The following is a 15,138-nucleotide window of genomic DNA, read 5'->3' as shown; positions in this document are numbered from 1 at the left end:
AAATGTCTGCTTTGCTGGCCTGGGACTTGAGGCACTGGGGCACATGAAGTGGACTGGCCAAAGGCAGGGCCAGGCTCCAGGTCCATAAGACCTGAGATGCCCAGTGGCCCAGGGGCCACATTAATTCCTCTCCTGCCTCCTTCAGCAGCCTAGGATTCTGAACCACAAGAAGGCAGTGGGATCCTCTGGGACCTCTAATCCCTCCCTCTGTCAGACTGAAAAGTCTCACATGGCAGAGGTCCAGCTGTGCCCCTTCTTGTGCATGGAGCCTCTGGTACCTGTGCCCTTCACACACATGATACATACAATACTGTGGGGTGGAGCCTGTGTGTGTGGACCTGTGACTGGGAGGCCACAGAGCAGCCACTGGGCAGTGTGGGCCCTGTGGACCTGCTGGTGAACAACACTGCCATGGCACTGCAGCAGCCCTTCCTGGAAGTCACCAAGGAGGCATGTGACATGTCCTTTGATGGGAACCCATAGGCTGTTTCCAAATGTCCCAGTTCATGGCCCATGGCTTAATAGCTAGGGGAACTCTGGGGTCCATCATGAATGTCTCCAGTCAGGCCTCACAGTGCACAATGACTAACCACAGCATCTACCACTAACCACTGCTCCACCAAGGGTGCCATGGACATACTGACCAAAGTGATGGCTCTGGAGTTAAGGACACACAAGATCTGCATAAATGCAGTGAACCCCACAGTGGTGATGACCCCCATGGTCCAGGGCAACTGGAGTGACCCCAGAAGGCCAAGGTAATGCTAGATTAAACCCCATTTGTCAAGTTTGCTGAGGTGGAAAACATGGTGGACATCATCTTTTTCCTGCTCAGTGGCTAGAGCAACATGACCACAGTTTCCACTGTGCCAGTGGATAGGGGATTCCTGGCTACCTGAGTCTCCTCTACCTAACACACCCTTGTTCCATGCTGAGCCCACACCTGTTCCCCCACCTCTCCAATAAACATGATTCTTCTGCACACCCTGCACACTGATTCCTTGGCTTCTGGCAAGTGGCCAGAAGATGCAGAACCCAGTGCTGGATGTGGGAATGAATCCCAGGTACGCAAACATCCATTCAACTCACATCCCAATCCAGGTGGTAACCTGAATCCCATGTGTGAAATTTTTAGACCTGGCCAAGTCCCTGGCAGGACCTGGGAGGTGGGACCATCCAGAAGGCCAACTCCTAAGCATAGTGGTGAATTTGACCAAGGATAGACTTGGCCCTGTCCAGAGGATTCTGGTGTAGAAGCAGTTGAATTTTTAACAAACAGCTCTGTGGGTGTAAGCTAGACATAAATATTGGTTGATACTCATCAAAGTTAATGAGTAAGACAGAAGTGAAACAAGGAAGTTGGATGTTGGAACTTCAAAAATTTGTCTATGACATGGGTGACTTCTTTGCTGAATCAGATGATAGTATTCAAATACTGGAAAAACATTTCTCACTTTCTTGAGTTATTCACAAAGTACTGAGTACATGAGACATGACATATATAAATTTAACCTGCATTTCTCCATTGCTTTAAGTCTAGACAACTGATAGTAAACCAAGCCCCACTGTAGAACTAGTGATTTTCCACTGTGTAAAGGCTCTCACCAATTTGATGTCATTGAGGGAAGAGATGGAAAGAGATGCACGGTCTTCCACCTTTATATGATATCCTCACCACAGAAGTGATAGGCATAAATAACCCCCAAAACATAAATAATAGCACTATGTACAAAATCAATTAGGGGATTTTGGAGTATTTGTTAATTTTGATTTTAATATAGGTAACTGTAAGTTTATATAAGTAATATAAGTACTAGAAGTACTTATATAAGTTTATATAGGTATTAAAGACTGTTTAGCAACAAAAACAAAAAGAACCATATGATAATTTCAATAGATGAAGAAAAATCATTTGACAAAGTACATCCATTCATGATAAAAACCCTCAACAAAGTAGATTTAGAGGGAACATACCTCAAAATAATAAAGGCCATAAACAAAAAAACAAAGTTAATATATTCAAAGAAAAAAAAACTAAGAGCTTTATCCCTATGGTCAGGAACAAGACAGGGATGTCCAGTTTCACCACTGTTATTGAACATAGTACTTGAAGTCCTAGCCACAGCAATCATACAACAAAAACAAATAAAAGGCATCCAGATTGGCAAGGAAGAAATCAAACATTCACTATTTGTAGATGACGTGATACTGTATATAGAAAACCCAAAAGACTCCACCAAAAAGCTGCTAGAGCTGATAAACTAATTCAGCAAATTGACAGGATATAAACTTTTCTATATAGAGTATACTCTACCAAAAAATTGCTAGAAATGATACATGAATTCAGTAAAGGATCAGGATACAAAGTCAACATACATAAATCTGTTGTATTTCTACACAACAATAATGAAGCAGCAGAAAGAAAAATTAAGGAATCAATCCCATTTACAACTGCAGCAAAACCAATATGATACCAAGGAATAAACCTAACCATGGGACACCTGGGTGGTACAGTCAGTTAAGCATCTGACTCTCGGTTTCAGCTGAGGTCATGATATCGGTGTCATGGAATTGAACCCTATGTAGGGCTCCACACTCAGTATGAAGTTTGACTAGGATTCTCTCTCCGTTTACTTCCAGACTTTAAGTTATATTACAAACCTGTAGTGATCAAAACAGTATGGCACTGGCACAAAAACAGACACATAGATCAAGAGAACAGAATGGAAAACCTAGAAATGAACTCACAACGATATGGACGATTAGTCTTCAACAAAGCAGGAAAGACTATCCAATGGTAAAAAGACAGTATCTTCAACAAATGGTGTTGGGAAAACTGGACAGCAACATGCAAAATAATGAAACTGGACCACTTTTTAATACCAAACACAAAAATAAATTAAAAATGGATTAAAGACCTAAATGTGAGACTTGAAATCATAAAAATCCTAGAGGACAATACAGGCAGTAAACTCTTTGATATCAGCCATAGAAACTTCCTTCTAGATATGTCTCTTGAGGTAAGGTAAAACAAAACAAAGCAAAACAACAACAACAACAACATCAAAAAATTATTGGGACTTCATCAAAATAAAAAGCTTCCACACAATGAAGGAAACAATCAACAAAACTAAAAGGCAACTGACAGAATGGGAGAAGATATTTGTAAATTATATCTCTGATAAAGGGTTAGTATTTAAAATCTATAAAGAACTTATAAAACTCAACAACCAAAAAACCAAATAATCCAATTTAAAAAAATGGGCCAAAGACATGAATAGACATTTTTCCAAAGGAGACATACAGATGGCCAACATACACATGAAAAGATGCTCAACATCACTTATCATCAGGGAAATACAGATCAAAACTAGAATGAGATATCACCTCACACCTGCCAAAATGGCTAAAATCAATAACACAAAAACAACAGGTGTTGGTGAGGATGTGGAGAAAGAGGTACCCTCTTGCAAGGTTGATGGGAATGGAAACTGGTGCAACCACTCTGGAAAACAGTATGGAAGTTCCACAAAAAGTTAAAAAAAGAACTACCTTATGATCCAGCATTGCTCTAGTGGGTACTTTCCCAAGGAATACAAAAACACTAATTCAAAGGGATCCATGCATCCCATTTTTATGGCAGCATCATCTTTAATAACCAAATTATGGCATTAGCCCAAGTGTCCATAGATTGATGAATGGATAAAGAAGCTCTGATATATATCTATAATGGGATATTACTCAGCCCTAAAAAAGAATGAAATTTTTCCATTTTCAATGACATGGATGGAGCTACAGAGTATTTTACAAAGCAAAATAAGTCAGTCAGGAGTTAAGATGGTGGAGTAGTAGGGGAACCCTGGGCCTTCCTCGTCCCTTGAACACAGTTAGATCAACATAAAATCATTTTGAACAACTAGGAAATCAATCTGAGGATTAAGAAAAGAATCTGCAAAATTGGAGGGAGAGAATGTGGCAGATGCATGGTTCAGAGATATGAACTGGGGAGAGAAAAGCTGTGGTGCCATGAAGCAAAGGGAACACTTTTCACAGAAAGAAATCAGAGAGAAAGGGAGAGAGAGCAGCACAAATGGTTTGCACAAGATGCTGTCGTGTGGGGATCCCTGGGTTGCACTGGGAGAGAATGCTTCCTGGAGTACATTTGGAAGAGAGTAGTTTGCCTCTCCAAACTAATCAAAGCACACCCAGTTAAAGTTCCAAGGACAAAAGGCCCACTGGCCATCACTGAGTGGCCATTCAATAGCAGGGGACAGAGGCTCACCCAGGGGGCAGATAACCTTACCGCAGCTTCCCACTGCACTTCATCATAGACCAGGCACCTATGCAGGTGTGCAACTGCTTTTCTGGGACAGAATGGTGCCAAGCGCAGTGCTGAGAGGCTCTCCTCTCGGGGAGAGGAGTGGATCTGTGCCTTGCCAGGTCTTTTATGATTTGGAATTTTGAATCCTAGCAAAAGGCCAGTGATAAAACACAGGAGAACTGTGGCACTGGGTGTGCCAATGGCTGGGTATAGAAGATTGGGGCAGGGATCTGACAAAAGCCTGGGACACAGGAGTGGAGATAGTTCGCTTTTCTGTGAGGGCCTCTTGAACAGTGGAGGCCATGAGTTCCCCTCCCCAGGGAGAAGAGAGTCCGGTAATGCCATCTTCCACACTTCCCACCCATCAGCACAGTCGGACTTCAGAGAGAAACACAGCACCTCCAGTGGAGGCTAGAGTCCCTTACACCAAACCCTCACCCCTGACTTAGCAGGGGCATCTTTACTAGGGCACATCTGACTGTGAGCCAGCACAGCAGGCCTCTCCCTCAGAAGACAAACAAAGGCCCCCTGCATGTACCAAGTATACTGGTCATAGAGTGCTCCAAGCGTCAGCTTCAGTTCTGGTGGAAATAGGATTAGGCTTTCCTTTTTCCTAATTATTTTTTATTTGTTTATTTATTTTATTTTATTTTTTTCTTTTTTCTTTGGAATTAGGCTTATAGATTTTTGTTCATTTGCTGGATTTTTGTTTCCTTTACTTGTGTTTTAGATACGGCTTCCTTTTTTTTTTTTTTTTTTCCTTCCTTTCTTTCTTTTTCCATGGAGTCAGGCTTAGAGTTTTTTGTCTGATTGTTTGCTTTTTTGACCTTTTCCTTTTCTACTTTCTTGGATAGGGCCTCTTTCTTTCTTTCTTTCTTCTTTCTTTCTTTCTTTCTTTCTTTCTTTCTTTCTTTCTTTCTTTCTATCAGGCTTATTTGAACAAACTAATCAAAGCACACCCAGTTAAAGTTCCAAACACTCCCCACTGCAAGCAAGGAGGAGTTCTGTAGAGGATTGACCTATGGGAAAGAGCAGCCAAAATACAATAGCAGAGTGCACACAACATACACCATAAACACTTCCTGAAGCACCAGGCCCTGGACAGTGTATGACCCCTTCTTGATACAGTATTTGTTTCGTGACAAAGAAACAACAAACTTTCATAATAAACAAAAGACAGAAACCTAGACATAATGGCAACACAGAGGAATTGTCCCCAAAATAAAGATCAGGAAGAAATCACAGCCATGGATTTCCACAAAACAGATATAAGCAATATATCTGAACAAGAATTTAGAACAACAGTTATAAGAATACTAGCTGGACTTGAAAGAAGCAAAGAAGACACCAGAAAAAAACTGGCTGCAGAGATAAAGGAGCTAAAAACTAGTCAGGCTGAAATTAAAAATGTTTTAACTGAGATGCAAAACTGACTGAATGTAATCACAATGAGGGTGGAAGAAGCAGAGGATCTAATAGGTGATATAGAAGATAAAATTTTGGAAAATAATGAAGCAGAAAATAAAAGGGAATGGAAACTATTAGATCAAGAATATAGACTTAGGGAGCTCAGCGATTCCACAAAGTGCAATAATATATGTACCATAAGAGTCCCAGAGGAAGAAGACTGGGGAAAGGGTGCAGAAGGTGTATTTGAAGAAATTATAACTGAGAACTTCCTTAATCTAGGGAAGGAAACAGGAATTTAAGCCCAAGATGCACAGAGAACTCTCCTCAGTAACAACAGAAACATGTGAACACCAAGACAAATCATGGGAAAACTTGCAAAATACAAAGATAAAGAGAGGATTCTGAAAGCAGTTCAGGACAAAAGGTCCTTAACCTACAAGGGTGGACACAAAGACTAGCAGCAGACCTGACACAGAAACTTGGGAGGCCAGAAGAAAGTGGCATGATATATTCAACGTGCTGAATGGGAAAATATGCAGCCAAGAATACAATATCCAGCAAGGCTGTCATTAAGATGAAAAGGAGAGATAAAGAAAGACTTTCCACACAAGCAAAAACTAAAGGAGTTTTTTAACTCTAAACCAGCTCTACAAAAAATATTGAAGGGAACCCTCTGAGTGGGAAAGACAGATCAAAAGCAACAAAGACTAGAAATGAACAGAGACCATCTATAGGAACAGTGATTTTATGGGTAATACAATAACACTAAATTCATATGTGTCAATAATTACTCTGAATGTAAATGGACTAAATGCTCCAATCAAAAGACATAGGGTATCAGAATGGATTAAAAGAAAAAATAAAAACAAGACCTATCCTTATGTTGCTAACAAGAGACTCATTTTAGACCCAAGCACCTCCAGATTGAAAACAAGAGGTTCGAGAACCATTTATCATGCTAATGGACAACAAAAGAAAGCTGAAGTAGTCATCCTTATATCAGACAAACTAGACTTTAAGGCAAAGACTTTAATAAGAGATGACGGAAGGCACTATATCATAATAAAGGCATCTATCCAACAAGAAGACCTAAAAATTGTAAATATTTATGCCCCCACCTTGGGAGTAACCAAATATATAAATCGATTAATAACAAACTTAAAGAAATTTATTGATAATAATACAATAAGAGTAGGGGACATTAACACCACACAAACAGCAATGGACAGATCATCTAAGCAGGAGATCAACAAGGAAACAATGGCTTTGAATGACATACTGGACCAGATGGACTAAAAGAAATATTCAGAGATCTCATTCTAAAGCACCAGAATACACATTCTTTTTTAGTGCACCTGGAACATTATACAGAATAGATCACATACTGGATCACAAATCAGCCCTCAACCAGTACAAAAAGTTTCAGATCATACCATGCATATTTTCAGACCACAACACTATGAAACATTAAGTCAACCACAAGAAACAATTTTGAAAGACCACAAGCACATGGAGGTTAAAGAATATCCTGCTAAAGAATGAATGGATCAACTGGGAAATTAAAGAAGAAACTTAAAAAAAATACATGGAAGCAAATGAAAATGAAAACCCTACAGTGCAAAATATTTGAGATGCACTAAAGGTGGTCCTTTGATGCAAGTATATAGCAATACAGGCCTTCCTCAAGAAGCATGAGAAGTCTCAAATATATAACCTAACTTTACACCTAAAGGAGCTGGAAAAAGAAGAACAAATAAAGCCTAAACCAGCAGAAGAAGGGAAATCATTAAAATTAGAGCAGAGATAAACGAAATAGAAATAAAAGAAACCAGTAGAACAGATCAATGAAACCAGGAGCTGGTTCTTTGAAAGAATTAACAAAATTGATAAACTCCTAGCCAGACTTATCAAGAAGAAAAGAAAAAGGACCCAGATAAATAAAATCATGAATGATAGAGCAGTGATCACAATCAACACCACAGAAATACAAACACTTATAAGTATATGCCAACAAATTAGGCAATCTGGAAGAGATGGATAAATTCCTAGCAACATAGGAACTACCAAAGCTGAAACAAGAAGATATAAATAATTTCAACAGACCCATAAGCAGCAAATAAATAGAATCAGTAATGAAAAACCTCCCAACAAACAAGAGTCCAGGGCTGGATGGCTTCCCATGGATTTCTAGCAAACATTTAAAAAGAAATAATAGCTATTCTTCTGAATCTGTTCCAAAATATAGAAATGGAAGGAAAACATCCAAACTACTTCTAGGAGGCCAGCATCACCTATATTCCAAAACCAGACAAAGACCCCACTAAAAAGGAAAATTACAGACCAATATCCCTGATGAAAATGGATGAAAAATTCTCAACAAGATACTAGCTAATTGAATCCAACAGTACATTAAAATGATTACTCACCACAACCAAGTGGGATTTATTCTTTGGCTACAGAGATAGTTCAGTATCTGCAATTCAATCAATATGATACACCACATTAAATAAAGAAAGGATAGGAACCATATATTCCCCTCAATAGATGTAGAAAAAGCAGCATTTGAAAATATATAGAATCCCTTCTTGATTAAAAAAAAAAAAAAAAACAAAACTCAAAAAAGTAGGGATAGAGGGAATATACCTCAACATCATAAAGGCCTTATACAAAAGACCCACAGTTAATATCATCCTCAATGGGGAAAAACTGAGAGCTTTTCCCTAAGGTCAGGAACATGACAGGGATGTCCACTCTCACTACTGGTGTTCAACATAGTCCTGGAAGTCCTAGCCTCTGCAATCAGAAAACAAAAAGAAATAAAAAGCAAGGAAGTATTCAAACTTTCACTCTTCTCAGATGACATAATATTCTATCTAGAATACCTGAAAAACTCCACCAAAAAACTGCTGGATGTGATACACGAATTCAATAAACTCACAGGATATAAAATAAATGTACAGAAATCTGTTGGATTACTATACATCACTAATGAAACAGCAGAAAGAGAAATCAAGGAATGGATCCCATTTACAATTGCACCAAAAACCATAAGATACCTAAGAATAAAGCTAACAAAAGAGGTAAAAGACCTGTACTCTGAAAACTATAGAACAATTATGAAATAAATTGAAGAAGACACAAAGAAATGGAAAAATATCCTTTTCTCATGGATTGGAAGAAAAAATATTGTTAAAATGTCTATATTACCAAAAGCAATCTGCACATTCAATGCAATTCTGTTCAAAATAACACCAGCATTTTTCACAGAACTAGAAAAAAGAATCAAAAAAATTTTAGGGAAGAAGAAAAGGCCCCAAATAGCCAACTGAGTGTTGAAAAGGAAAAGCAACGTGGGAGGAACCACAATCCCATACTTCAAGTTGTATTACAAAGCTTTAATAATCCAGACAATTGGTACTGGCAGAAAAAACAGACACATAGATCAAAGGAACGAATAGAAAACCCAGAAATGGACCCACAACCCTATGGTCAAGTTATCTTGGAAAGAATATTCTTTGGAATATTCTTTGGAATATTCAATGGAAAAAAAGTCTCTTTCACAAACTGAGTTGGGAAAACTTGACAGCAACATACAGAGAATGAAACTGGACCACTTTCTTACAGCATACACAAAAATAAAGTCAAAATGGATGAAAAACCTAAATGTAAGACAGGAAACCATTATAATCCTAGAGGACACAACAGATAACAACCTCTTTGACCTCAGCCACAACTTCTTTCTAGACAAGTTTCAGGAGGCAAGGGAAACAAAAGCAAAACTGAAGTATTGGGATTTCATCAAGATAAAAAGCTTCTGCACAACAAAGAAACATTCCACAAAACTAAAAATCAAACAAATGAATGGGAGAAGATATTTACAAATGACTTATTAGATAAAGGGCTAGTATCTAAAATCTATAAAGAACTTATCACCCCAAAAATAAATAATACAGTTAAGAAATGTGCAGAAGACATGAACAGGCAGTTCTCCAAAGCAGACATACAAATGGCTAACAGACACATGAAAAAATGTTTAACATCATTCATCATTGGGGAAATACAAATCAAAACCACAATGAGATACCATCACACACCAGTCAGAATGGCTAAAATTAACAACTCAGTAAACAACAGATGTTGGCAAGGATTTGAAGAATGGGGAACCCTTTTTCACTCTTGGTGGGAATGCAAACTGGTGTAGCCACTCTGGAAAACAGTATGGAGATTCCTCAAAAAGTTAAAAATGGAACTATCCTGTTGCCCAGCCATTGCACTACTAGGTATTTATTGAAATGATACAAAAACTCTGATTCAGGGGGAGATGGACCATGAGAGACTATGGACTCTGAGAAACAAACTGAGGGTTCTAGAGGGAAGGGGTTGGGGGGATGGGTTAGCCTGGTGATGGGTATTAAGGAGGGCACGTTCTGCATGGGGCACTGGGTGTTATATGCAAACAATGAATCATGGAACTCTACATCAAAAACTAATGATGTAACGTATGGTGATTAACATAACATAATAAAAAAATTCTGATTCAAAGAGGTAAATGCACCCCAATTTTCATAGCAATAATAGCCACCCTGGTGTCCCATTTCTTCATATATTTTTATATTTCCTTTTTTATTTCCTCACTGACCCATTGGTTGTTTAGTAGCATGTTGTTTATATTCCATGTGTTTGTGTTTTTCCATTTTTTTCTTGTAATTAATTTCTAGTTTTATACTGTTGTGATCAGGAAAGATGCTTGATAAGATTTCAATCTTCTTAAATTTATTGAGAATTGTTTTGTGACATTACATGTAAATTGTCCTAGGGAATGTTCAATGTACACTTGAAATGTTCAGACATTTTAAAAGCACTAAATTTTCACTCTCCCTTCACGTTTTATGTATATGATGTCATATTTTCACCTTTTAATTTTTTGTATTCCTTCACTAATTTTTGTAGATATAATTGATTTTACTTCTTTTGTGTTTTAACTTCCATACTTACTTTGTAAATGTTCAATTTAGTACTTTTAATGTATATTGCTTTTACCTGTGAATTTTTTTTTTTATTTCATAATTTTGTTACTGCTTGTTATGGCCTTTTCTTTCTGCTTAAATAACTCCCTTTAACATTTCTTGTAAGGGTGGTTTAGTGTCAATGAACTTCTTTAACTTTTGTTTGTCTGGGAAACTTTTTCTCTCTCCTACTTGGAATGGTAACCTTGCCATGTAGAGTGTCTTTTTCTTTCCTTTCAGTGCTTCAGATATATCATGCTACTCTCTTCTTGCCTGCAAAGTTTCTACTGAAAATCAGCTGATAGCCTTATGGAGTATCCCTTGTATGTAACAGTTTTGTTTGGTGTTTTTACAATTCTTTCACATTATTATTATTGCTATTTAATTATTATGTGTCTTGGTTTGGACCTTCTAAGGTCATGTGGTATCCTATAGTGTAATCCCCCTGGTCACCAGAACCAGACATTCCAAGAGTATCCCCTGTGTGGACTACATGTACCCTCCTGTTATAGCTGAGCCACAGTTGCCTTCAGCCCAGCTGACTGCAATTGCCCACGGGGGACTCAGCAGATAGGGATTGCTCCTCATACTTTTGAAATGGCCAGCTCCGATCACTGTGGTCTTGTTGGTTGGTGGGGTTGGTACTCAGCCTAGTTTTCTGCAATTAGCCTCTACCATAGCTGTAGGCACAGCAAAGGGCAGGGCTTCTTCCCTGTATGGCCAGCTAAGAGGAACTGCTAGAACAGTTATAGGAGGTGTGGATGCATTGGTGTGTAGGTTTATATATTTAGTGGGACAGTTCCTGGCCAGAGCTGCCTGCCATATGTGGCAGGGCAAGAACCACTTAGGTGGGCGGGTCGGGTGAAGTAGGTCTACAGGGGAATTCTGGGGCAGGGCATGCAGTGTTAATGGGCTATATGGAGAATGCTAGAACTGGCTCCCACAAGTGTCTGGCTATCTAGGATGGAAGAGGTCAAGGAAAATGACACCTACCAGCATTTTACTTTTTAGAGAAATCTCCTGCAGGTCCATGATTTCTGGTACACATTCTAAGGTTAGTTATTACATCTCCTCCACATATACCCCAGGCAATCTTAAAGCTGCTACTTCTGTGTTGTGTGTCTGAGTTATTTAGAATGTTGTTTCTTTGAGGGCTGGGACTCATTTTTCTGTCACCTCTGGCTCTCCCAAAGTTAAGCCCACTGATTTTTAAAGCTCCCTGAGTCAAGCTTCACTGTTTTTTTAAAGCCAGACATTATGGGATCTTGTCTTCCCAGTAGGGGTCCCCAAAGCTGGGGGTGCCTGGTTTGGGATCTGATCCCTTTGCTCCTCCATGCTTGTGATGTCCCTTCCATATATGTATGGTTAGTTATGCTGGGAGTTTGGTTCCCAACTGCATTTCTTTTTTTTTTTTTTTTTCCCAACTGCATTTCTTTTCTTCTTACCCTTTTTAATGTGGCCTTCTCTCTATGACTATCTGTGGAAAATCTGTTCTGCCAGTCTTCAGGTCATTTTTAGAGTTAGTTGAAAAGATGCAGTTGTTGCCTTGGTGAATCTGTAGTACAAGGTTAGCTCAGATCCTTCCTACTCCATCTTCCCCAGATCATCTTAACCAGATTTTTACACTTTGTGGTTTTGTTTTTGTTTTTGTTTTTTTCCCTTCTGACTTCTGCAAGAATCATGGCACAGTGTGGTGATCCAACCTGGGGTGTGGAGTTCTGGGGAGAAGGGCCAGGCCTCTGCATAAGCCTCTGAACAATCCCGACCCTTCTGACCCAAAGTAGACAGGCAATCCCCAAGTGTCCTTAAACCTCCACACTGGGATGCACTAAGTACATGGATGGGGGAGTGTGATTCCTTTTAAAAAATTCAAAATCATATTGTGCTATTAAAAATCAGAATTTACAAAATTTTGTTGAATTTTAACATCAGATCTTGCACTTTTAAAGTTAAAGTCATTTTACTAATAAGAATTAGTATTGCCTTCAGCTAGGAAAAGATATCGTTATTTATAATTACTTGTGTTATAAGAAAGGTACAATTCTTCATGGGAGATTTTCTGGGTCTGAGTAGCAGAGATGCCAATTAAGCTAAATACTCAATTATATGAGTTTGATAGTTGAATGAGTTATTATTTTGAACCAGGACAATAATTAAATACAAATGTTCTTGTAAACAATTATTGAAGAATTGCATTGTAAAGATGATTCATTAGCTGAAAGTGTTAGCTCAAGGTATTTCCCCCATGTATTCCATGACACTTGCTCATAAACCATGAATACTTCAGTAGCATACATTACTAATACTAAATTTTGGAATATATGAATGCCTCGGTTTTATTTTCTTGCCTAACTGCACTGGCTAAAAATCTCAAATACAAGGTTGAATAGAAATAGTGGAAGAAGACATTCTTGTTTTATTCCTAACCCATTCGTTTGCCATTAAGTAGAATGCTACCTATGGATTTTTTGTCAATGCACTTAAATAGGATATGAAAGTTCCTTTCTTTTTTATTTTATTTTATTTTATTTTATTTTATTTTATTTTATTTTATTATGTTATGTTAGTCACCATACAATACATCATTAGTTTTTGATGTGGTGATCCACGATCCATCGTTTTCTCCTAACACCCAGTGCTCCATGCAGTATGTGCCCTCATTAATACCATCACCGGGCTAACCCATCCTCCTTCCCCCTCCCCTCTAAAACCCTGCTTGTTTCTCAGAGTTCATAATCTCTCATGGTTCATCTCTCCCTCCGATTTCCCCCCACCTTCATTTTTCCCTTCCTTCTCCTAATGTCCTCCATGCTATTCCTTATGTTCCACAAATAAGTGAAACCATATGATAATTGACTTTCTCTGCTTGACTTATTTCACTCAAAAAATTAAAAATAGGGCTACCCCATGACCCAGCAATCATACTCCTGGGTATTTACCCCAAAGACACAGATGTAGTGAAAAGAAGGGCCATATGCACCCCAATGTTCATAGCAGCAATGTCCGCAATAGCCAAACTGTGGAAGTTCCTTTCTATTCCTAGTTAATTGAGTGTTTTTTGAATGAAAAGTGTTTGATTTTTATCAAAATATTTTTCTGCATCTATTGATATGTCATGTGATATTTTCATTTTATTCTATTGATAAAACACACTAAATTAATTAAATCATATATGTTAAATCAACTTTGAATTCCTGGGATAGTTCCCATGTGTTTAACATATATAACTCATGTTCCTGGGTTCCATTTGCTGGTATTTTGTTGAGAGTTTTTTTCATTTCTATTTATCATAGAATTTGGTCTATAGTTTTCTTTACTTGGTGTCCTTCTCTGGTTTTAGTGTCAGGTTTATACTGGCTTGATAAATTGACTTAGTGTTCCTTCCTCTTCTATTCTTTGAAATAATTGAAGAAGGATTGCTATTAATTCTTTGCATGTTTGCTGGTATTTGATAATCACTAAAGCCATTTGTGTCTGTGCTTTGAAAATAATTTCTCTATTGTTAATAATATTTTTATTTCTTATAGATCTATTAATCTTTTCTAATTCCTCTTGAATCAGTTTTAGGAGTTTGTTTTGCTAGTAATTTGTCTATTTCACCTAAATTATCTAATTTATTTTCATGCAATTATTCATAATATTTCTTTATAATACTTTTTATTTCTGTAAGATCAATAATTATGTCACCTCTTTTATTTCTGATTGTAATAATTTAATTTTAGGGGGTCAATCTAACTAAAGATTTGTCAAATTTGTTGATATTTTCAAGAAACAACTTTTGATTTTGTTAATTTTCTGTATTAATTTTCTAAACTATATTTCATTAATTTTCACTCTAATCTTTATTATGTCCTTCCTTCTTCTGGTTTTTAGTTTAGCTTGCTATTCTTTTTTCAGTGTATTAAAATCAAAGGATAGGATATTGATTTTACATCTTTCTCTTGTTTAATATAGGAATTGCAGCTCTATATTTTCATAAAGCACTGGTTTTACTGTATTCCATAAGTTTTGGTTTGTTGTATTTTTGTTTTTATTTATTCCAAAATATTTTCTGATGTACCTTGTAATTTTACCTGTGACACATTTTTTATTGAGGTGTGTTGATTAATCTCCACAGACATTAGACTTTCCTTATTATTAATTAATAATTTCCATTCTATTATTTTTAATTTCTATTATTAATTTCTCACTTAATTCCTTTAATGCCTTGAGTTAGCAAGTATTTGCCTCTTTGCCAGGAGGCTCTGTGTATGTTTTGGGCACAACTTTAATAATGAGAAAATTTACCACTCCTCTTTGGCCTTCATTTCCTGTTTTCTCAAGGCCTAAAGTTCAACCAAAAGTTATAGATTGGAGCTTTCTATGATGTTCTGAGCATTTTTGTGGCCTTCTAGTACCTCA

General features: G+C 37.5%; 1 pseudogene; it reads left to right on the top strand.

The window, feature by feature from the left end:
* The first annotated feature begins 308 nt into the window (after positions 1-308).
* On the top strand, positions 309-899 carry LOC116621814 (annotated as a pseudogene).
* The last annotated feature ends 14,239 nt before the right edge of the window (positions 900-15,138 follow it).

Source organism: Phoca vitulina, unplaced genomic scaffold (genome assembly GCF_004348235.1).
Source record: "Phoca vitulina isolate PV1807 unplaced genomic scaffold, GSC_HSeal_1.0 scaffold51, whole genome shotgun sequence".
Classification (NCBI taxonomy): domain Eukaryota; kingdom Metazoa; phylum Chordata; class Mammalia; order Carnivora; family Phocidae; genus Phoca; species Phoca vitulina.
This window is presented reverse-complemented; position numbering and strand designations above follow the sequence as displayed.